The sequence below is a fragment of the Prionailurus viverrinus genome, chromosome C2 (genome assembly GCF_022837055.1).
Source record: "Prionailurus viverrinus isolate Anna chromosome C2, UM_Priviv_1.0, whole genome shotgun sequence".
NCBI classification, from domain to species: domain Eukaryota; kingdom Metazoa; phylum Chordata; class Mammalia; order Carnivora; family Felidae; genus Prionailurus; species Prionailurus viverrinus.
Window position 1 is genome coordinate 19,384,194 of NC_062569.1, and position 25,772 is coordinate 19,409,965.

Here is a 25,772-nt window from a genome sequence, read left to right on the forward strand (position 1 = left end):
TCTAATGAACTTTTAGTTCTAGGGGAGAGTCTGGAAAATAGAATATTTTCGGAAAACAAGCTTCACAAAGAACTATAGATGCAGATGTTGGTCTATGGAATTTCTGGCAGTCAGAGAGAAAGAAGCCTAATAAATGTTTTGAGAAGATCAAAAAAGAAACCACAATATAGTAGAGTCTGGGCAGCCCCTTGGTCAGTTACCTGTGTAACTGTGTCGATTAAAACACCCTGCTGATCCTTATTGGATGTGAAATGTGTGCAAGAGATGAACTTTTCTGGGTTAAGTCCTTGAGACTGGGAATTGTTACAACGGTGGAAGTCTTGTCTATCCTGACTAACGTAGCATCTGTCAGCTTTAGCACAGTGCACAGAATGAACAGTCAGTAAGTGGTACCCTATAGTTCTTATCATTATGTTTGCTTTTCTTGTTGCAATAACTGTTAAAAGTGTATGATTGTGGTAGTGGAATCTAGATCAGTCTAACAGAAAAAGAGGACTAAAGCTAAGGTAACCAGAGTGAAGAATAGTGTTAATTTTGGTTTACACAGGAATTGCAAAATGAAATATAAGAGAAAGAGAAGCAGTGTAAATAAGTGAGTTGAGCTAGAAATCAGGAGAGCAGGACCCTTTATATGAATTTTCCAAGAGTTTGAAGTGTTGGTAATTATTTTATTTAAGATTTATTTATCGGGGCGCCTGGGTGGCTCTGACTGGTTGGTTAAGTGTCCAACTTTGGCTCGGGTCATGATCTCACCGTTCGTGGGTTTGAGCCCTGCCGTCTGGCTCTGTGCTGACGGCTTGGAGCCTGGAGCCTGCTTTGGATTCTGTGTCTTCCTCTCTCTCTGCCCATCCCCTGCTCACACTCTGTCAATCTCTCTCTCAAAAAATAAGTAAACATTAAAAAAAAAAGATTTATTTATGTTGGGAGGGGGGAGGGGCAGAGAGAGAGGGAGACACAGAATCCGAAGAAGGCTCCAGGCTCCTAGCTGTCAGCACAGAGCCCGACATGGGGCTTGAACTCACAAGTCGTGAGATCATGGCCTGAGCCAAAGTCGATGCTTAACTTACTGAACCACCCAGGTGCCCTGGTAATTATTTAAATATTTAGCAAAAACAGGTGGGGCAGGTATGACTCATGGACTACTAGTTGGTGATCTCCACCAGAAGACTGGCCCTAAGAACCAACATGTCTAATAGCCAACAAGGTCTCTGAGGATAAATTTCATTATATCATAATTTGCAGAATCATAAATAGTCAAGGTTACTGTGTTTGGATTCAACTTCACCCCATCTGAAACTTACTTCCCCCTTTCAACATCTATGCCAAATTGTCTTCCAGCTAAGGACTGAATACCTCTGGAAGTAGGTGGCTTATTACTTTGTGAGGTATAACATTTTGCATCTTTCATATCCTCAAATTTTTAGGAAGTTCTTTCTATATTTGAGGTAAAATCTGCCTTCCTATGTGGCTCCTCCTATTCTTTGCTTCCCATTGCCCTCCACTGCACCATTGGTTTATACCCTATAATAAAATTTCTAAAGCTGGTGATCAACTCACCTAATGCCACTGCAGTGGGTATCTTTTTATTCTTCTAAGCTATTCCTCTTCTTCCCCTCTCCACTCACTTCTTCTGGCGACAGCACCTTCCTTTGAGTATTCTGTGTATAGAAGAGCTCCAAGTCACAATATCTTGTTCCCTGCCTCCTGCCCCTCCCTCACCTCAAACCAGGCTACAGAAGATCCAGGACTGGCTAACTATCATATTTTATCACACAAGCTTTGGATACTGGTGCAGTGGTGAGAATATGCCCTGAACGGGGCACCTTGGAGTCTTTTCTGTAGATTTAATAGACACTGAGAGAGAAAAATTCTGTCTGTTCTTGGGTGCTCCCAAGACAAAGAATATCTGTAGTCATTTCCTTCTACCCCCCAAACCATGCTTCATAGAGTAAGGTGTCTGTAGCAGGAGAAAGTGATGACAAAATTCAGTAAGTAGCAGAGCAGAAAAGAGAGACAGAAGTGACAAAGAGCAAGAGAACACTTTTTGTTTCTCTGTGACCCTCTTCACCTTGCATCCTTGTATTTCTCAGTTATGAAAAGAAATAGTGACACTAGTTTGTGTTGAGTTCCTATCATTTGCACCCAAAAGGTCCTGATCTAAACTATGTTGGAGATCATGTTTATAACAGTCCACATGTGATATTACACTTTTACCTGTTCCTTGAATTGTTATTCAGGGCATTTATATTTTCATTTAAAAAATGTTTTTATTTATTTATTTTGAGAGAGAGAGAGCATGAGTTGGGGAGAGGCAGAGAGGGAGAGAGCCCAAGCAGGCTCCGTGCTGGCAGTGCAGCATGGGGCTTGATCTTATGAGATCATGACCAGAGTTGAAATCAAGAGTCGGACGCTTAACTGACTGAGCCACCAGACGCCCCTCTATTTTCTAGTCAAGCTATCTGCAGTTACTTGTCTTAATTTTATATTTCCAATAAGTTTAAATTATCATGCGTTTTACATAGAGCACATTCATTTTAACTCTCAAGTATTTGTGTATGCTATGATTTTAATTTTATTTTGTTGCAAATGTTTTTGCATTTTATGAATTTATTGTGTAAACTAATTCTACACAAAATTGATTACATTTTTTTTAGTGAGGTATTACTCTTTGACACTAACAGCAAAAAGATGTGATGGCTGTGACTGAAATGTTCTACATTTCATCCATCACAAAGCAGTATTACGTCATGAAATACTTATTTGCATTTCCAATAAATACAGTAACTCCTTTGCAGGAAACTGCAGGCACTTACATTTTTTCTTTAGTGTGCTCCCACCTTTATGAGTTGTGGCCAGGAACAGGATTCTGTAGCAGTTTGCTTTACTGCTCTTCCAAAGCAGGTCTTTGTGGTTAAGTACAATTTTCTACAGGAATCACACTCAGGGTACTTCAGTGGGCTATGTCAGCTACATGTAAGGAGTGTGACATTAGTGGAAGTTTAATGTGTTTTCCACCTTGAATAGTCAGTGACTGTCATTCATGCTTTGAGCGTATTTTTAGGTTTCAAACATGATCTATCACAATATTCCTGCCTGTCCAAGGGATGGTGCCATTACTATGGTTACCTTCTGGCTCACTGGCCCCATACAGTTCCCGGTGTTCTTTATTATACACAGCCCAGGTGCCTCTACTTGGAAATTCTAAACACACTGGAAATACGCTGAGAATAATAAGTAGAGCTAAGAAGAGACATAGAGGATTAAGGCAGTAAAGGTTTGACTTCATCCTCAGGTAAAACATCCAACTCTCCCGGGCTGAACAGATTTTCTTCCTCCCTCTGGCTCACATCTGCATGGGATATCGCATGGCATGAAAGCTTCCTACACATCAAAATGGGTTGAAAATGAGATTTTTTTGGAACGGATGTGCCTTCTGAGAGCAATTTTCCAAAGCTGTAATTCTTATTAAGTAAGGGATCCAACAGTTAGGAAGTCCCTAATGCCCAACTGGTTGGGGTTCTCTTTAATTCAGGTTGTCAGTCACCAACTATATATGGTGATGAATGAAGAGAATGGTTATTTTTATTCACATCTTCCGTAGTAGGTAAATATGTCCCACTTCATTTTTTACTCTGAGGATGGAACGTTAAGATTTATTCCTTTTGTTCTGTCGCTGTGGATTTGTTAAAGACATTCTGTTATTTGGTGGAATTATTTTTGAGGGAAGGAAAATACCTTATATCTTACTCTAATTTGTACCAGATGTTGGCAAGAATGTTACAGAAAACAACAGGTTTCGATGAGAATGTAACCGTATTACACCCTATACCATGTAGTACATATTATACAAGTACTGATTGTAATAGCAGGAGATAAGCTTATTTTTAAAAAATGCACTAGTTAAATTTCAAACCCGCATTTTACGCTTTGCACCTCTTACTGACAAACAAAAGGTTTTTGTTTTTGTTTTTTTAAAGAAAAGATCGCCAATCGCTAGTCACTGTATGAAAGCTAGTATTGCCAAACAGCTTCAACCATACAACCACAAGGAGGAGCTCAAGCATCAAATTAAGAATTAACACATCTGATTAAGTGTGGTGCATGCAGATTTTGGCAATGATTAAGGCAATGTTTATTCTTATATGGAGGTGAGGTGATCTGTAGACCTTTGTCCAAATCAATATCACTCTAGGGCGTTTATGTTGATATCCGGGATATTTCAGAATATTTAAATAAATATGATAATACAGGCTTAATGCAGTCTTCACCCAGCAACCAGATGGATCTTTAAAGGAAAGCATGTGAGATTATGCCACTCCCTGGTTGAAAACCTTCCAGTGGCTTCTTTCTACTTTGAGAATAAACTGTGCGGTCTCTTCTGTGGCCCGTATGGCCCTGCGTTGTCTGGTTGTGACGTCCCTTTCTGTCTCCATCTCATGCTTGTCTCCCCACAGGCCTGCAGCTGTGGCCACATTTGCCTTCTGAAAGGTTGTAGAGTAGTTCCTTTTCTGCCTTAGGGATTTCACACTTCTGATTTCCTCCGTTCTTCAAGATCTTTGCATGCCTGCCTCCTTCTCATCCTTTGGGATTCGGCTTCAATGTCACCTTCTAGACTTATTTCCTGACCACTACTGAATGTAGGCTGGTCTGCCTTCCTGCCTCTCATTATTCCCCAAACTCTTTCTCTGTTCATGCTTTCTTAACATTTATCACAAGCTGTAATGCCTTTGGTCATTTATATGTTTCCCATTTATTACCTGGCTTCTGTGTTTGAATGTATATTAGAGCAGGAACTTTGTCTGTTTTATACTGCAGTATCCACAGTGCCTAGCACAATTCCTGGCATGAAGTATGTGTTCAATAAACATTTGTTGAATGAGTTTTTATAATTGGAACTTAACATGCCTGGGTCTAGTGCGACCCTGAAATTATAGTCATGGAAATGGTTTTTAAAATTAGTCTCCTACCTCTGTCTCTCTCTAAAAATAAAAATAAAAAAAATTAAAAAAAATTAAAAAAAAAAGGGGGGGGGGCACCTGGGTGGCTCAGCTGGTTAAGCATCCGACTTCGGCTCAGGTCATGATCTCACAGCTTGTGAGTTTGAGCCCCGTGTCAGGCTCTGTGCTGACAGCTCAGAGCTTAGAGCCTGCTTCGGATTCTGTGTCTCCCTTTCTCTCTCTACCCTGCCTTTGCTCATGCTCTGTCTCTCTCTGTCTAAAAAATAAATAAACATTAAAAAAATTGAAAAAAATTAGGCTCCTACCTCAATGACCTCTACTTACAGTTTCAAGGGCCACTCACCAGTCACCCAACAATACACAGGATATTCCTCCTGCCTCCAGGAAAAGGCAGCAAACACCACACAGTGAAATCTAAAAGCTGCCAGGATAGATTGCTAGCAGCATTGATGGACAAACAAAATTAAGCAACATATGCTCACATTTTCCTCTGTTATCTGTATTATTTGACCTTGACAACATGAGCCTGTTTCTGAGGCCCCATCAGTTGGTACTTCCCTCCAGTGGTATCACTAGCATCACCAGTTTTGGAAGTACTGATAGAGGTGGCTCTTGGTGACCCCATCTGTCAGATGTAAGAGGATATTGGCTTGTTTGGAGCTGCTGGCCTTCCATAGAGAGGTCTTTGAGAAGGTCCTTCTGTCTTCCTTCCTCCAAGAGTCGACTTTCTTTGAATATGGAAAAGTAGGTGGCTTTAAGACTAGACCTCATGTTGGGGCACCTGGGTGGCTCAGTTGGCTAAGCGTCCGACTTTGGCTCAGGTCATGATCTCACGATTTGTGGGTTTGAGCCCTGTGTCAGGCTTTGTGCTGACAGTTCAGAGCCTGGAGCCTGCTTCGAATTCTGTGTCTCCCTCTCTCTGCCCTTTCCCCCATTCATGTTCTGTCTCTTTCTCTCAAAAATAAATACACATGAAAATTTTTTTTTAAAAGACTGGACCTCATGTTCATGTGAATGCTCACAGAACGTTATTGGCTCTTCTAAAATCATGTCCTAGAACACATTAAGCTTGAGTTTCTGCCAAGTTTACTATTTCAGTAGGTATATAACATTTCACCTATGTGCATTTTGTAAATAATTTCTGATTCTTTCTGTAATGACCAGTAATATTCAACCTTACTCATTTTCTCTTTCTTCCCAGGAAACTTATTCAAAGTAGTACATTTACTTATCAAGAAAATAAACATGCTTTCTGGGAAATGTACTCACGGAAGATCCCCAAAGAAATATATTTGATCCTTTCACAGGAAGAAAGTTGACACATTCTGGTAGGATGACCATTCCAAAACCCACATTTACATATTTTTAAATCTGAAGAACAACAAAAAAGTTAATGCGTATATGTCATTTATTACTCTTAGGGATCCCTTTGTCAGGATATGGTATTAAAAAATGTTCTTGTATTTCTGGGAGAGTTGTAAAAAAATAAGGACAATTGAAATAGAGTATCAATTTCTTCTCACAGTTTATAACTTAATGGGGAACAGAAATAACAGGCTACATGACTTGTTTACCAGGACCCAATGAGAGAGGATTCTATGACTTAGATATCTTAATCTGTGACATTGTGCTACACAGGAGGTGCTTGATGAAGGTGCTTGGTTAAGATGTATATTGTTTCTGGGTAGTATTAAGCATGTAATGGTGACATACTTATGATGTTAAATATTTGTGACCAAAAGCTAGTGGCACCCGATGGGTCTTGTGCCTTTACCAATTGGTGTCATTTTTAATTCCAAGTATATGTGGTACTGTGTTTCAAGTTATCTTCGGTAGACTGATTACAAAAATGTCCTAATTCTCCATGCATTCCTGGATGTATCCTTTGCATTGGGACTTTGCAGCAGCTACCATTACAAGGCAGATTGTGTCCCGCCCCCTCTTTGCATCTGAGTCCACCTTATTGCTCACTTAAGTGAGCAGAATGTGGCTGAAATGACATTATGTCCCTTCGAAGCCTAGACCTCAAGTGGCCCTGTGTATTTTTGTTCACACTGATATCCCTCTTCCTTCACCATAAACAAGCCTGGGCTAGCCTGCAGGAAGGTGACAAGTCATTTGTAGTAGACTTGAGTCATCCTAGCTGAGGACGTCCTTAAGCAGCCAGCCCCTAGTTAACCTACCCGTTGATTGCAGCCAATAAACAAGTGTGGCTGAGATCAGCCAAACCTGGGCTAGCCCAAAAGAACTACCTCATCCGTCCATGGAATCATGAGCACACGAGCATCTTGTTGTTGTTGTTGTTTTTCCAGGCACTTTGTTTTGAGCTCGTTTGTTAAACAGCATTATTGTGAAAATAGATGACTTCTATACTACTGCATACGTGTTTCTGGTGATAGTGTCTATATAGGTTTAGATATTGGCAGTTTTGTGGCTCTGGGTTATATTAACTATAGTTGTAAACAATAGTGGTCTTGTGGTTCAAGGTATAGGGTGCTTAATGGTGATGGAATTTGGAGGTAATTATGGCAATATAACTAACATTTATGGCTTGATGATGTTGGCATTTGTACTTTTGATGAATATGATATTTAAACTGTGGGGTGGTTACAGGTGTTGGCAACACCTGTATTGCTACCCATATGATATGTTGGACAACTCAGATATCCTGCCAAATTTTGTAACAGTTTGATAACTAGATGACAGCTGTCAAATGCCACTAAGTTTCCAAGGAAGCTAAATAAACATTGTTCTTAGCTTCTTGCTAAACTGGGAAAGTTGAGATATTGGTGGGCTTCTTCACTTCTTGTATGTGTATGTGTGTACACATGCACACACACACACACACATGCACGCAAACACACACTGGGTGAAGAAGACTGTGGGGGATCTTCGACTATCATACTGTATATGTGGAAGTCACCCTTGGCTATGTCAGGCTAGGTCCCATTGGCACAGATGCCAGAAGGGGACACCTTCTTACCCTTATTCTCATGATTTTTCAGAAAACAAAAAACACAACCAAAGAAAACACACCTTCTCTATGCCTCAGTTTAGCTTTTACAAGAAGAGTTGTTGAACTGGTATAAAAATATCTGGTCATTTGTTTTCTTTGGTTAAACATGGCTAGTGATGACAGATAGAGCTATGTCTGTACTTCAGCAGGTGGAGTAGTCCATGCGTGGCACTCCTTGCAAGGAGAATCCTGGCCCATCTCTGAAACGATCCTGTTCTTCTAGGAGGGAACTGGTTATTTTTTGTTTGTGTTTGTTTTCCACATAATTTCTTTGCCAGTGTATCCTTCTGAACTATGGGGCACCAGAATCTCTTTAAAGATATCTCTGTGTTTTCTGAGGATGTTTCCCACCTTTGTTAACTTTGTGGACAAATGGTTAACAAAACTCTTTCCCTTTCAGAATGAGAATTTGACCTTTAACTTGCTAGCTCAGTTCCCCTGGTAACTTCACAATGACAGAATGTCAACTATGCTTCTAGGCAGGACTGCTTAAGCTAAAAATGATCTTTGGAAAATTGCATCTGGACTAGAAGGGCTATGAATGAACTATAAATACTTGATAGGGAAGCTAAACTTTGGGTGTCCTTAAGCATTGGGACTCATATCTGGGCACGTATCTTGTTGGGAACTTGGAAGCTATGGATCCTTTGGGTTAGCAGATTTTAGGCCAGGATAGATCCTGTACTTGTCTGATATGGGTCTCATCTTCTAGTATCTGAGCTTTTAGACTGCTTTAAGGACTACAGGGAAAACAAAACACCTGAAGCTGTCCTCAGGCAAGCTCTGGTTTTTATCCTGTAACCTAATAGATGGATGTCAAGTGTGGCCTATGGTAGACTTGTGAGTATGAATGTTTATTTGAACCTAAAAGATCTTTACTGGGTATTGCAGACTCAGCATGGGTCCATAGGTCCAACTGCTGTTACACCTGAGGCATCCTCTGGCCTGAAGAGACTCCATGGCAGATGCTTTGGCTGTGTATGTGTGTTTGAGTGTGATTTATCATGCATGAGGTATGTACCAGGTGATTAAATGGCAGGATGCCTGTCCCCCTGGGGTTTGTAGACCATGGTACTAACATATTGGCAAAAGTGATGTCTAAGCAATTCGCCAACTTGCAACATCTCTAAGAATATATCAAGATGGGTTTTCTGGGAAGGAGGCTGAGGATCTTGGGGGATGTTGCTGGCAGTACTGGTCAAGGGTGACTATTTCCTGTTAAAACCAAAGAGCACTCATAACAGGAGGCTCTCAAGGTAACACCCCACCCCCTCAACCACTCATAGGAAGAGCAGTATTAACATTCATCTCAGGCATGCTGCTAACCATAGGAGGGCCTTCTTTTGGAAGAACCTGGAGAAGTCCTGGCCTCACTGCCGTGAATGTCTGCCCCTTGCCTAGAGTGTCTATGCAGATCCACACAGGATGATTCAGTTATTCAAGCAATGGCCTCTGAAGTCTTCTCAGTCAGGCTTTCCTTAGGGAAAGGAAGTGATGGCCACAGGCAGCCCCAGGCTTCCATTTTACCAGCTTAGCAACCACAGAGGGAAGAGCTTGCCTTTTTCACTTCATTCCATCAGGTATGCTGTGGTTTGCACTCACTGCCCTGGCTTGGGATGTATGGGCTTCCTGAACAATCAGAGAGGCCATGATCGGGAAAACTCTCATGTGGCTACTGAGGAGAAGGCTATTCAGGACTTTTGAAACATAGAGCCTGAGAATGGAGAAAAGTAGTTTTCCAGAGGAAAATTGGAGGGCTTGGATACAAGGAAGTGGGGCAGGATGCTGGGAAGGCTAAACAATAATTGCCCACAACAGTATCTCTGAACATCTAGAAAGAAAGTGGAAAAACAATTGAGTGCATTCATTTCATATCCTCTTAATCACCTCCAGGCCACTGAATGGTGCAAAGTCAAAGACAAGGTCAAAAACCAGGTCTGAAACATAAAAGTACCTTATTATATGATGGAGTGCAGATGAGAGAGGTTTATGTGAGAATTTTTAGTTAGAGGTAAAAAATGATAAATGCTATGATGTAAGCATAAATCCAGAGTTTCTAAAAAACCAGCCATGATAGTGACAACTCAGAAAACATTGGAGAAAACATTGGAGAAGAATTCTGTCATTCTTGGCTTCCATCCCATACAGCTGAACTCCGCAAACTTTAGAGTGTCCTCTAATCACCTGGAGATCTGGTTAAAAGGCAGGTTCTGATTCAGTAGGTCTGGGGAGGAGCCCAAGCGCCTGCATTTCTAACAAGCTCCCAGATGTCTCTGATGCTGCTATTCAGGAACCTTGCACTGAGGAGCAAAGCAGGAGAGGGGTAGGTCATTGCACTTCTGGTCCTACGGTAGAAGTGTTAGCAGCTGCCTCATAGGGACATTTGGGTAGTATTAGGCCAGCCTCCCCAGTGCAGCACAGGGTGTGAGAAAGCTTGTCGGAGGGGGTCTCTTCTAAATGACCGTGCCTGGTGGGGCAGGTTGCATGACCCTGGAGTGCTAACGCTGGCACTTTCTCTTTGTGCTGTGGCAGCACTTGCAGAAGCACTTTATGCTGCTAAATGAATTATACACAGTGAGATAATCATGGGCCTCCGTTGCCAACGGGCAGCTCCCACTGGAATGAATTTGGAGAGGGAGAGTATTAAAAAAATAGCCAAACTGCAGGATAATGTGGAACCAGAAATATTTTTAAAATGAGCCATAAAAGGATGTTTGGAGAAAGTTAATTTTTAAATGTGTGCTTCCACTCTGTTGTAGGGACTCCCTGGAAAGCTGAGAATATCATTCCTCTGTTTCTATAGCTCTCCCCCAGGCTGTATTCGGAAAATATTGATTTGTCTCCTTGATTTGTTAAGCAGCAAATCCAACAACAAGTTTTAACTTGCTGGCTTGAATTTTCATAGCATGGTCATAATCAGATGCTGCTTATCGCAGGGAACCCAGTTGTATTCTATATTGGATCCTTCTTTTATGCTAGAAGAATAAATGGTGGTGCTCCTCAAAATATTCAAGGACCAAATGTTTGCACCCAAACTAAAAGATGAATGGAACAAAAAAAATCATGGAGGAATATAGCTCTGGGAATTCAGGACATGCTGCAAATTAGGAGCCAGCTCTTTTTCAGGAAGTCATTCGTTATTTATCTTTGAATTCATTGGTCAAAGGCAGAAATTAGAGTTTTTGGTTGAGACCAGTATGTTTAAAAAGGAATTGTTTAATAGTACTTTAGGTTAACTTTTCTCTAGCATCTAATGGCTGTTAAAAAGGATCAAAGGCATGTATGACCACTAAATCAACAACAGTTTTTCATGTTTCACTTTACTCAAATTAAATGACAAATATAGGCAGTTGACACAATGCACAAATAATACGCTGAGCTGTAACTCACCTGATGTGTCCTTGGATCTGTTTTTTTTGTCTTGTTTTGTTTTGTTTTTTAGAATGGGGGGTGGCTCGGATTATTCCATAGCTAGGAGCTTCATTATACATAATGCCTATTTGTTCCTGACACTGGAGTATAGTGAGAAGGCAGAGTGACTTTAAGGAAGGAAAAGCAATTTGTGACTCAAGAGCTCCAGCTTCAAGCCCTGAGCTTGTTTATGATGGGCTGATATTGATGGGTTCATCTCTTTTCCATTTGATTTTTATCATTCAATAAACATGCAAAACTATGTCAGTTTTTATGTCTCACAAATATAATTTGCAAATACTTAGCAAATAAGGTTAAGAAAATGAGATGGCATCTGGTCTTCATAAGTAGACAAGTTATACTTAAGGAGGTCAGGGCAGACCTGACCTAATATGTAATAGGTAATTACATATTACCCTATGGAATACCTCCACTCTGGGTCCCTGCTCCCCCCAACTCCTGCCTTCCCCTTCCCACTGCAGCCCTAATCTCCCTGCCTCTGAGCTATTTTTTCCATAGTATTTCTCACACAGTTTATCATTTTTAAATTTGTTTCCTCATTGACTATCTCCCTCTTCTATAATGTTACCTTTTACAAGAGCAGGAACCTTTGTATTGTTCTCAGACGTATCCTGCATGCCTCAAACAATGCCTGCCTGGTCCTTGCTCGGTTTTCAATAATGGAATGACTCTCTCTCTCTCTCTTTATATATATACATATACATATATACATATATGTATATGTATATATATATGTATGTATATATGTATATGTATGTGTGTGTGTAGGTTTTAGAATAAGTCTATTCCCATTTTCTTAGACCAGGTTGAAATTAAGACATAAACCATCTACTTATACCATGTCTCAAAAATGATAAAGGTATTATAGATATCATAAGACACTATCTCAAAGAGAGAACATGTTTTTTCCTCTCATGGAACAAGAGACCACTTGATTATGGCATCATTGGTTCATTTGGTCATGATAGAAATTTGTTTCCACATAGATCAATTAGCTTAACCCAAAGCGTTTAGTTAATTATTTATTGGGTGTGGGGGGCTGTCCTGTGCATTCTTTAGCAGCATCTCTGTGCTCAACCAAGTAGGGACCAGTATGAACCCTCCCTCACCCCCACCAGTTGTCTTTAAGACATTGCCAAATGTTCCCTGGTTGGAACCACTTAGTTGAACCAGTCAACCTAATTTTAAATAGGCTCCTTAGTTTGCAAAGGTTTATCTCTAACCATTAAAGACATAATAGCTATCTTTCATTAAGCACTTATATGATGGGTAGAATAATAGCCCCCAAAGAATGTCCACACCCTAATCCTGGGAACCTGTGAATATGGCAAAAGAGACTTGCAGATGTGATTAAAGCTAAGGATGTTGAGGTGAGGAGATTACCCTGGTTATCCAGGTGGGCCCAATATGATCACATGAGCCTTTAAAAGTGGAGAGCTTTTAAAAAGAGAGAAACGTGATCACAGAAGGGTCAGTGAGATGCAGTGTGATAAGGACTCAACCCTCAGGTGCTTAGTTTGAAGATGAAGGAAGGGAACCCAGAACCAAGGAATCTAATATCTCTAGAAGTTGGGAATCTGAATGAGCCAGGAACACATCCTCCTCTCATGCCCAGGTAAAGGAAGGCAGCTCTGTTGACATCTTTATTTTAGCCCGGTAAGACCCATGTGGGACTTAGGACCTGCTGAATTGTAAGATATAAATGTGTATTAAGCCACTAAGTTCGACATAATTTATTATAGCAATAATAGAAAACTAATACAATTTATCATGATGAAAGCTTTCCATTCTCCCATTTTATTTATTTATTTATCCTAACAAGATTTTATTTAAATTCAGATTAGTTATCATACACTGTAGTCATGGTTTCAGGAGTAGAATTTAATGATTCATCACTCACATATGACACCCAGTGCTCATCACAAGTGTCCTCCTTGATCCCCATCACCCATTTAGTTCGTCCTTTCAACCATCTTCCCTCCAGCAATGCTCACTTTGTTCTCTATAGTTAAGAGTCTCTTGTGGTTTGCCTCCCTCTCTGTTTTTATCTCATTTTATTTTTCCTTCCCTTCCCCTATGTTCATCTGTTTTGTGTCTTAAATTCCATGTATGAGTGGTCATACGGAATTTTTCTTTTTCTGACTGACTTACTTCGCTTAGCATTATAAATACACTCTAGTTCCATTCATGTCATTGCAAACGGCAAGATTTTATTCTTTTTGATGGCTGAGTAATAGTCCATTATATGTACACACATGCACACACCCCACATTTTATTTATCCATTCATCAGTTGAAGGGCATTTGGGCTCTTTCCATAATTTGGCTATTGTTGATAGTGATGCTGTCAACATTGGAGGAGGTGTTACCAATGTTGATGCTGTCAACATTGGGTGTGTGTGCTCCTTTGAGTCCGTATTTTTGTATCCTTTGGACAAATTCCTAGTAGTGCAATTGCTGGGTCATTAGGGTAGTTCTATTTTTAACTTTCTGAGGAAACTCCACACTGTTTTGCAGAGTTCATCCTCCCATTCTATAGATGTTAGCGACTGAACCAAATGATATGTTGAAGTCCAATCTCCCAGTATCTAGACTATGACTACATTTGGAGATAAGGTCTTTAAAAAGGTTAATTAAGATTAAATGAGGTCAGTAGGATGGGCCCTAATACAGTGACTGGTGTCCTTATAAGAAGAGGAGATTAGGACACAGATATATACAGAGGGAAGACCCTGTGAAGACAGGGAGAAGGTGACCATCCACCAGCCAAGGAGAAAAGCCTTCAGAAGAAACCAACCTGCCAGCACCTTGACCTTGGACTTATAGCCTCCAGAGGAAAAAATTTCTTTTGTTTAAGCCACCCAGTCTGGGGTATTTTGCTATGGCAGCCCTAGCAAACTATACAATTGATGAGGAAGCAAACTGAGGTTACATAAACAAACTTCCCTGGGACATACAGCTAATGTAGCAGACATTAGAATCTTAAAATCCATGTCATTGATCCATAGACTAAGTGAGTTCCTTAGCTGGCCAAGATTATGGATTCTCTAGAACATGCTAACTATTGCCAATTTACGGAGGAAAAGTCTAAGACACGCATTCAGATTTTGACTGTGACTTATTAGCTGTTGTATCTGGAGCGACCTGGTGATCTCAGAAACTCAGTTTGCTCATACGTGAAAGTGTTATTTTCTTTCCAAGATTACTTTGAGAATTAAAATGGACAATGAATGCAAAAGCAGTACTTTCTCATGGGCAAGACACTGTGCAAATATGAGGTGGTATTATTAAAATGTTGCTACTGCTGGGAAAAGAAATTGAGTGAGTGTTGTTCTGATAGCACCTGCCAGACCTTCTTTTAGGTATTTTTAGTAAGTGTCCATTTTGAAACTCAAGAAGCAACATATGAAGTGTTCTTTAACTGAGGGGAATAAGAATGTACAAAAATCATCATTTTCTTTCTATGTTTCCTTCTAAAAGATAATGCACAAGTATTTAATTGTTTGAAATTCCCAAAGGAGGTATTACCAAGTAGAGTGTTCAGAAAGCCTGTGGGAAGAACAATCCCTATTTAAAAAAAGAAGGGGAACTGTCTACTCTGATTTGAACTGTCTACATTGTCTCCTTTCTTATGGGATAAGAAGAAAAAATAAACAGAAAAGGACTATTTACTTGTGCTAAAGTTAACAAGATAGCTTTCCCATAGAAGAGCAATGTGTTCCCTGAGTCTGTGGTTCCATGCAATAATCTTCTAGGGGGAAGCATTTATTTTGGTTTGAAACCCTGTAAGTTTCTCTTTCCATAATATCTACTCTCACAAATGATAATCTTTGTGTAAGATAACAGAAGCTTCAAGTGGCTGAAAAGGATTCCCCAGCCCCATTAAGCTTACTCCAACTGTTCCCTTTAGGAGGGGATTGTATAACTGCCCCCCTCCTGCCATCAAATTCCTTATGAGGGCAAATTTAGTATCAACAAGGGGGAGCTAACATGCTTTCTTGTAGATGTTACAAAACTAATATTACCTACTGATTCTGGCATGTGCAGCTACACATATGCCATTTATGTCCTAGAATGACCTTTCCTTCTGCCTTGTCTGGAGCACTTCTACAATCTTCAAATCCTAGCTCAAATTTCACCCTTTTTTTGTGAATTATTTTCTTTCTTTTCCAGATATTGTAAATTCCTCTTATCTGGGTGCCTGTAATACCTTATTCAGATCTCAAATATACTAGTTACTGTCTTATAATGATTTATTTACCATTTTGTGTAAAAATAGTTTGTGAGGTTTTCAATGACAGGTGTATTTTAGTGTTCCCATCACTGTACCTGGGACATAGCAGGCATACAGTATATCAATTTCAGATCAAAAGAAGGGTCTTGGATAGTGTGTAACAATAGCTATTGTAAATAAATAGCTTATTGGCAATTTCTGTAAACTATTAACTTGAGATTATCTCACGTATACACAGCAGTCATATGAGGTGGGTCTTTATGTTCCCCATTTTGTGGATGAAGAAATTGAAGCCTGAGGTTAGGTGATTTGATCAAGGTGATTTGGCTAATAAGGGCCAAAGAGAAGTTTCAAAATTAGGCAGATGATGTACATTTATATGGGCAGTGGATTATGGGTGTGATAGGCTCAAGGCCAGATGAAAGCAGGTACATTTTTTTTTTGTCCTTAACATCATTTTAGCTTTCTTTCCTGCCTATTTGATGTGTCTTTTATATACCCACTAAGGCCTGTTGTGGTAGAAGGAATTATTGCTCATAATTCTCACAGTCCTGTGAATAATAAGTCCACGGCTTTTGTCATGTGACTTTGAAGTATCTTCTACTAGAGTGGACAGAGTATTCTTCCCTACCCCATTGATGTTGAACTTGGCCATATTACTTGCTTTGGTCAATGGATTGTGAATGCTAATGGCAATGGGCCAGTTCTGAGCTGATATCTTAAGAGGTAGTGTGTGTTGTACTTCTGCTCACACCTCTTACGATTCATCAAGAGAAGAATTTTCCCCGAGCACCCACAGGTCCAAGAAAGGTGAAAGATGTGTGTGGGACACATAAGCTTTACCTGAAGTTTGAAGCTGAGATGTTTCAGCTTATTGGTAGAATAGACCTAGCACTGAAAAAAATGTTATCTTTATTATAAGCCACTGAGATGTTGGGATTGTTTGCTACACAAGAACTGACTAAAACACTTAGCCTTCTAAAAGCGCTCTAACCAAAAAAATGAAAACGCTAATTACAAAAGATCTATACACCTCTATGTTTATTGCTGCATTGTTTACAATAGCCAAGATATCGAAGCCAATTAAGTGTCCATCAATAGACGAATGAATCAGGAAGAAGTGATATATATATATATATATATATATATACATATATATATATATATTGACACACACACACACACACACACACACACACACACACTAGAATACTATGTAGCCATAAAAAGGATGAGATCTTGCCATTTGAGACAACATAGTTGGACTTAGAGGGCACTATGTCAAGTGAAATAAGTCAGACAAGAAAGACAAACACTATATGATTTCACTCATAAGTACAATGTAAAACAAAACAAAACAAAAAAGAGTAAACAAGCAAAGAGCATAATCAGATCTATATATACAGAGAATGAATTGATGGATGCCGGAGGGGAAGGGATGCTGGGGGCATGGGCAAAATGCTGAAGGGGAGTAGGAGATATAATCTTCCAGTTATGGAGTGAGGAAGTCATGGGAATTAAAGGCACAGCATAAGGAACATAATCAATGATACTGTAATAAGAATGTGTAGGGACAGATGGTAGCTACTTGTGGTGAGCACAGCATAATGTATAAACTTGTCAAATCCCTGTGTTGTACAGCTGAAACTAATGTAACATTGTGTGTCAGCTATACTCAAATTTAAAAAAAAAGTGAAACTGCTCTGTAATCAGTTGTGATCTCTCTCACCTTATCAAAGTGGAAAGAAAATTCCATTTAGTTAGCAGATATGAGTGTAAGCTTTAAAAGGGCATCCTAGGGATGCCTGGGTAGCTCAGTCAGTTGAGCATCTGACTCGGTTTTGACTCAGGTCATGGTCTCATGGTTCGTGGGATCAAACCCTGCATCAGGCTCTGCACTGACAGCACAGAGACTGCTTGGGATTCTCTCTGTCTTCCTCTCACTCTACCCTTTCCTCTCTCTCTCTCTCTCTCTCTCCCTCTCTCTCTCTCTCTCCCTCTCTCTCTCTCTCTCCCTCTCTCTCTCTCTCTCCCTCTCTCTCTGTCTCTCTCAAAATAAATAAATAAACTTAAAAAAAGGAAAAAGAAAAAGAAAAAGAAAAAGAAAAGGGGCATCCTGGAGCCTGGCTCATAAGATGAGGTGCAAAATGAATGCGAAATGCTGCAAGTTTCTCTGAATGCTTGCCTCACCCTCTCCTTGTCTCTCTACATTGCTGCTTTACTGACAGTTTCTTCTTTAATGCCTGCCTTCTAATTCTGGAACCTAGGATACATCTCAAGGGTGTTGCCCAAACAATATTTGTTCCTTTGTTTTTCTTTTCAGAGAGAAAGACTATCCTTGAAGGTGCCTCTCTTCTACCACTGTGGCTCTGGCCACCCCCTAACTACTTGACCCCACATGTGTGTATATGGGTAAACCTCACTTTAAAATATGCTTGCAGCCCTTCTCTCCCTGGAGCTCAGACACCAATATGGAGTGATGTGAGGAAATGCCTGGTACATTACCCCCTAAGACAGAGCTTTCCTTCTGTCTCATTCTCCCTATCCCATCATACCCACACCCGCATTCTCTCCTGGTATCCATATCCTCCTCCCCCTGTTCCATCCTGCCCCCTAATTCCTGGTTATAATCACCTGTTTGAAACAAGTCTTATGTTTTACTTGGAATATTTTGCTGCACGTGTGCAACTTTTCTGAGTCCTCATAATGACTCATGAAGTTAGGAGTTACTTTGCCCGATCTTATAGATAAAACTATTCAGCTCATTAATGTTGGAAGTTTGGTCACAATCCCAGTTCTGTCTGACTCTATCTAGCGGATCTGTGATTTTCAAACTTTTTTCTAACAGCTGGGCTCTTTTTTTCCCCCTAAATTAAATCTTACCTTCACTTTCTTATTCACAGAACATCTTGGGCTACAAGTAATAAAATCCTGATTCGAGCTGGCTTGCATGATGAGAAGAATTAAAAGTCTCCCCTAAAAGTCCAGAGGTGGCATGGTGGTTTGGGCTCCAGCCCCACTTCTGTGTGGTTTTCTTGGGTCTGCCTTCCCTTGTGTGATGCTTTCATCCTCACGCTGGGAATAAGGAGGCCACAGTGGTACCAGACATCCCACCTGCATTGGAAAACCTACAGAATTGGAATTGAGGTGATCTCATCTTATCAGGGAGGAGCATTTCCTAGAAATGTCCCAGCAGACTCACTTTGTGTCTTATTGCCTACACCTGGGTCACACAATAGTTTTAAACAAATTCCCAGGAAAAGGGCCATCATGATTGGCATATGCAAAATAAGTTTCACTCTGAAGCTGAGAAGAGGGTTCCCCTTGCCTCTTTTGGTGGCACAATTCTAAGATAGACCCTAAGGTTCCCAACCCTTGGTGTACGTGTCTTGTATAATCTCCTACCCTTGTGGGTGGGTGGAAACTGAATATGATAGGATAGTCATTTCCTTGGTTAAATTGTTATATGGCAAATGGTGAAGGAATAATCTCTCTGGGGATTACATTACATTGTATAAGACTCTGGTGGCCGGCTGGAGAGAGATTGCAAGTGTGACAGAGATTCAGCACCTTGAGGGTTCTAAGCCATTAGCTTTGAACATGCAGGGGCCATATGGCAAGGATCTGAGGGTGGCTTGTTGGAGCTGAGAACAGTCCCTGATTGACACCAGTAGCCACCAGGAACTGAATTCTTTGAACAATCTGAATGAGTGTGGAAGCAGATTCTTCCCCAGAACCTGCAGAAAACCATGTAGTGTGGCTGATACCCAAATTTCACCCTGTGAAACCCTGAGGAAAGAATCCACACACCATGCCCAGACTTCTGACATCTAACTGTGAGATAATTGATGGGTATTGTTTTAAGCCACTAAAGTATAATTTATTTTGCAGCAATAGACAACTGAAAGAAGCCAAAAGGAACCAAATTCTGCCAATGGACTGAATAGATTTGGAAGAGACTAATGTCCCTTGGATGGCTTCTCAGCCCCGGCTGACACCTTGATTCAGCTTGGGAGACCCTGAGCAGAGAAGCCAGTTTCTCTGTGTCCATGCTTCTGACCTGTAGAAACTGAGATAATAATGAGTGTTGTTTTAACTTTCTAGGTCTGTGGTAACCATTATGAAGCAATATATGATTCATACACTGCCCATTCTCCACCCTCAGGTCACACTGGAGGCAGATAGCTGAAAACATTGGGCTCTGTCAGAACAAAGTACAGGTTAGATATTGAGTATAAGATAGGTAACTGTGACATTTTATTACCAAAGTTTTATTTTCTAAATTCATAAATATTACAAAGTTAATAAAGGAAAATCATAGTACCGTTCTAAAGAATATGTGAAATTGAGGGTGATGAATGACAATTACTATATCCCATTTTTTTCTCTATTTTCTGTTGGTTGCACACATCAAGACAATCCTGACTCACACATTCAGTAATCATGCAGTCAACCTAATAATTTTAGACATGTACAGGCTTGAATAAAATAATAAACCACTTGTAGAGCTACAACCTCTGGAATCACTGATACAGTTACAAGAAGTCTAATTAAGCACAAAGAAATGATAGAATTTTTATACCAGGATTTGTATAAAATCAAATTTTTTTGTGCTTGCACAATTAATGTTGTCTCTAGAGCATTTCAATTTGATATGACATTTAAATGTGCATGTTAATTTTGTTATAGTATTTATAATACATGAATCTATAATATTTAAATAGATGAGTATAATATGCACATATATTCATATATATGTGTGAACATATTTATTTATTTATTAATGTTTAATTATTTTTGAGAGAAAGACAGACAGACAGAGTGTGAGTGGGTGAAGGGCAGAGAGGGAGACACGGAATCTGAAGCAGTCTCCATCCAGGCTCAGGGCTGTCAGCACAGAGCCCGATGTGGGGCTCAAACTCATGAACTGCGAGATCATGACCTGAGCCGAAGTCAGACATTCAACCGATTCAGCCACCCAGGCGCCCCCCTTTTTTTTTTTTAATGAAATTTGAATCCAGGCTTTTGTGGAACACAAAAGCACCTTTGCAGTACACTAGGGTCCCATAGAAAACAATTTGAAAGCTCTTGCTCAGACCCCATGACTCTGTGCTGACAACTGCTGGTCCTTTAGGATAGCTAACCTCATCTAGGAGAAAGCCAAATGGATAACTTAATTAATCAATGCCTCATGTTAAGCTGTTGTGAGGCTAATATTCTGGTGGGAAGAGGAAAAGCCTCAGGTTTTGCACGATGATAGTTCCCAGCCCTTTTGAACTCATCTCCTGGGCCTGATGCTCCCTCTTAGTGAGGAGGCCAAGCAGGAATTTCTTGTCCCTGGGATTCTACATGTTTGTGGGCCATGCAGTACAGGAACTTGCTTGGAATAGAACAGACAGCTGTGATCTTGGGCTGTGGAGCTCATCTGGCCTCACCACATGGCAACTGGGGGTGACCTGCTCCCCTGGATACCATTGACTGAGGTGTGGTTTAATTTTCTAGTTACTCTAGAAAGCTTAATGTCAAGATGCCCATGAAAGTTTTAGCCCAGTTCCTGGGACCTATTGAAACCATAAGAAACTGACTGGCTCAATAGTCTTAATCTAAGACCCTGGGGCCAGCTGTTTTTTGGAATTCAGAAATTTTTGGATTTCAGAAAGAAAATTTGGTGCAAACATTTATTATAATGCCCCTCGAAAAGTCTGGGATGGTAGCCCATAATCAAGCATGGTAATATGTCATTTTCCATATTAATATTAAGTGTGAGATTCATACTAAGTAGGCTAAATGAAAACCATAATAGCCTCCTAGGAGAGGCACATTTTATAATAATAAAGGAGTTATAACAAGGTTTTCAGGAAAATGTAACAACTATAAACGTGCATGCATTGAACATAGGGATCCCAAATACCTGAAGAAAAAACTGACAGAGTTGAAGAGAGAAACATATATTAACAATAATCGTTGAAGATTTCAGTATCCCACTCAAAATAACTGATAGAACAACTAGACAAAATCAGTAATATTTAGAAGATACAGATAAACACTAAGGATTCCCAAACTTCTAGCCCAAGTTTCATTTGAACTAGCCTAGCTTCCTTACCTAGGCATACAATATTTGATTTCTTTGCTTATTAGCTTAATGCCCATGGATCTGTAGGCAGCCTACTGTGGCCTTTAAAGGCTTCATAAGTCTATAAAATAATATGCAATATTTTTTGTGAAGAAATGCTTTGGGGAAGGGGTATTCATAGTTTTCATCAGTCATTTAACATATATTCTTTTGAGTGTGTACTATGTACCAGGTACTGGACTAAGTGTTGGGGAAACAACTTTGAATAAGACACTCATATGGAGGTGAGGTGGGGTAGGACATTCAGACAAAAATCATAAGTAAATGAGATTACTTTAGATACTGATGCATGCTCTGAGGAAAACAGAATATAGTAGTATGATAGGTATTTGGTAATTGGCTTTGAGGGGCACTAATTTAGCTGGGGGAGTCAAAGAAGGCTTCTTTTAGGAGGTGATATTTAAAGGGGGAAAGAGAAGAAGGGAAGCAGTTAATGTCCTGAGATAGGGACAAACGTGGTATGTTCAAGAGGCTGAACAAAGACAGAGTGGCTGGAGCACAGTAACCAAATGTGAGAGAGGAGAGAGGTGATTTTGGAGTAGATAAACTTCATGTTTGGGATTTTCCTATAGCCAATCATATCTTGCAAAGGTACACTCATATTTTCTTTTTTCTTTTTTTTAAGTTTATTTATGTTGAGAGCAGAGAGAGAGAGAGAGAGAGAGAGAGAGAGAGAGAGAAAGAGGGAATACCCTAAGCAGCCTCTGAGCTGACAGTGCAGAGCCTGACGTGGGGCTCAAACTCACCATGAGAGCCACGAGATCATGACCTGAACCAAAATCAAGTTGGATGCCTAACCAACTGAGCCACCCAGGCACCCTTTTACTTTACTTTTCTTTTTTTTTTAAGTTTTTTATTTATTTTGAGAGAGAGAGAGCATGCATGTGTGCACAAGTGTATGTGAGTGGGGAGGGGCAGGGAGAGAGAGAGAGAGAGAGAGAGAGAGAGAGAATCCGAAGCAGGCTCTGTCAATGCAGAGCCCAATGTGGGGCTTGATCCCATGAACCGTGAGATCATGACCTAAGTCAAAATCCAGAGTCGGATGCTTAACTGACTGAGCCACCCAGGCGCCCCCATATTTTCTTTTCTTTGTAAAGCCAAAGTATTTTATAAGACAGAGGATTTAGTTGCTGGATTGAGGGCCTATTAGCAACAATTAACACTTGTAATATAAGTAGAGTGTGAACATTTAGGTCCTGTAGAAAGTCTAGAGCTGTAGGTTCTATCCTACATGGTTGTGTAACTTCTGACTGGGCCATTCTGTCTAGTGTTTCTGTTGTTCTATCTTTAATTACAAAAGTAATAGCGGATATTTATTGGATGCTTTCTATGTGCCAGGCTTTCTTCTAAGTACTTTACATGGATTATTGTAATTTTCACAAATAACTGAAGAGGTAGATATTATTCTTATTATATATGGAGATATTAAGGCACAGAGAGATTAAATAGTGTTAGAAAAATTATAGATTTCAGGGCCATCAAATAAGATACCTTTCAGGGAATTTGGAGAGTCTCTCTGGTATGATTTTTGCTTGTGAATTTTTGGAAAAAAGATTTTTTTTTTACTTTTCTATATCAAAGGGTCAATAACAAACTAGGCTTGTCTTACTTTGTTTCCAAGTTAGTTTCACAGGAAGAATAATATTACTGCTTTCTGACTATGTGGTATATATCTTTACAAGTCTTCTACATACTTCCTGTTAGTTGGTGATGCTCATAATATTGATAATTTTGTTTTCAAGGAAGTGATGGGCTGAATAAACATGATTCTTCACTATAGACCCATTACACTCTGGCATGATGTTTCTGAATACTTGTATGAAATCATTTCTTCACAAGAACATCTTGCTCGTATTACCAAAATTATACTCTGCTGAGGAGACAGCTCATGACTCATGTGTGAAAGTATCATTTGTATCTCTTCTGGGAAAAGTGCTCATTTTCAACTTGCATTTATTGGCACTGTTCGATTTAGGTGAGAATGCTGTGTGAAGTAGCTCTCCTAAAAAATCATCTTTGAGTTTATTTAGTCAGTCACACAATCCAGCACTTGTCAAATCCATTTACTACTGTTTACATATGAGCTATCTTAAAGAGGACTCGAAAGTTATTAATAGGCTATTCGTTTCTCAGATCGTTCAAAAATGAGGTGCTAAGCAGAAATTTGTTCTTTTGCATTTTTATGTTTCCTCCTAAATCTTGGCTGATGTTCCCTGCTCTTGTATCCTGTGGGAAACTTTCTTATAGGTGGTAATGAGCTTCTGTCAGAGATCATATGCAGGCAGCCTAACCCACAGACCCAAGAATTCACACAGAGTTAAACAAATTTTTGATGTGAAGACCTTTATTTGGGGCATTGCTGCCCTAGTTTACCCTTGTTCCCATTACTCTGTTTTGTATGACCCAACTCATACGTTCCTATGATGGACTCAGCCTCTGAAGAGTACATACATTTCTTCGGTTTCTAGAAGATGACTCCCTAATTTGTCTTTTTGAAAGTATGTGTGCCCTTTTTTGGCTAGCTCATCAACTGGGTACATTTTGGGATTTCTCAAAACTCAAATATATCAGGTGAAGACTCAGTCTTATTTTCTTTCCTGGGTCCAGCTTTTATAACAAAGCATTCTACAGGATTGAGAAATTAGCTACTAGAGTCAGAGCCTGTTAATAGCAATCTAGATATGGGCTACATGTGTGGGCTAACAGATTGGGGCCAGTGATATGCTTGGCCGTGGATAGTATTCTAAATATTTATATCACTTCTGACTTGATGCATGAGTTTTAAATTACTGTGTACCTTAGGGGAAGAATTTGGGGTTAAGAGGCTGCCAAATATTTACTTTATAATATGTAGCACACTTCCTTATCACTAATTTTCATATAAGCCCCAAGTCCTGAATAAAAAAAGTCTCTAAAAGATTCTATACTTGCACTGTCCAATATGGTAGACACTAGCATGTAGCTAATGAGCACTTGAACCAAATTAGTAAAATTAGTAAAAATTAGTCCAAATTTGTCCAAATTAGTAAAAAAATGTACTGTAAATATAAGATACTCATCTAATTTCCAAGAAATAATATGAAAAATAGAGTATAAAATATCTTCTTAGTAACTTTTTTATATTGGTTACATGTTGGAATGATATTTTGGATATATTGGGTTGAACAAAATATATTCTTAAAATTAATCTACCCATTTATTTCTTCCTTTTTAAAATGTGATCATTAGAAAAATTAAAATTACATGTGTGGCTTGCATTTGTGACTTGTACTATATTTATATTGGACAACATCGTTCTAAACAGCTAACAAAGACCATTATAAACCAAATACATATTAATGTTTGGCACAAGACCACAAGTGGGAAATATTTGCATTCATTGGTCTTGGTGTAGGACTAAATGTGTTTGTCATAGGACAGTCATAATTTAAATGCCCATAAATCCTCATTGAATCAGGACACTCATTTCTTGCTTGAGTTCACCCATTCATCTTCTAATACTTCCACTTAAAAAAATCTCCCCCAAATACAGTTGGATGTGCATGTTCTGGTGTCTGAAATAGTCTCATTGCTTTTAGTGGATTATAGTTGAGAAGCAGGAGGCACATGGTTTGTTTTGACAGCTAGGAATGCAAGAGACTTTCTAGTTTAGATTTAACATTCCATCTGCTGTGTTTTGTGAGTGGAAGAGCTGAAGCTCCGTCAAGAGGGACCTGATGGAATGGGGTGGTGGTGCCTCTGTTTTATCCTATGTCTTCCTTTTTTTTTTAAACTTATGAGCTAAAGAAGAGACATAACAAACAACATCACTGTGCATTAGCAACTTTGCCAAATGTAACAGATGAACATACTCTATTGAGTATCACTCAGATTGCTCACTGCTCTGCCTTGACTACGTAGGGAAGGGCATCTCTTTAAAGCGATAGATTCCATTTCTGATTTAAAAAGTCTCCTATGGATTTCTAGAACAAGTCAAAAGCAGAAGCCTGCTCCTTGGATC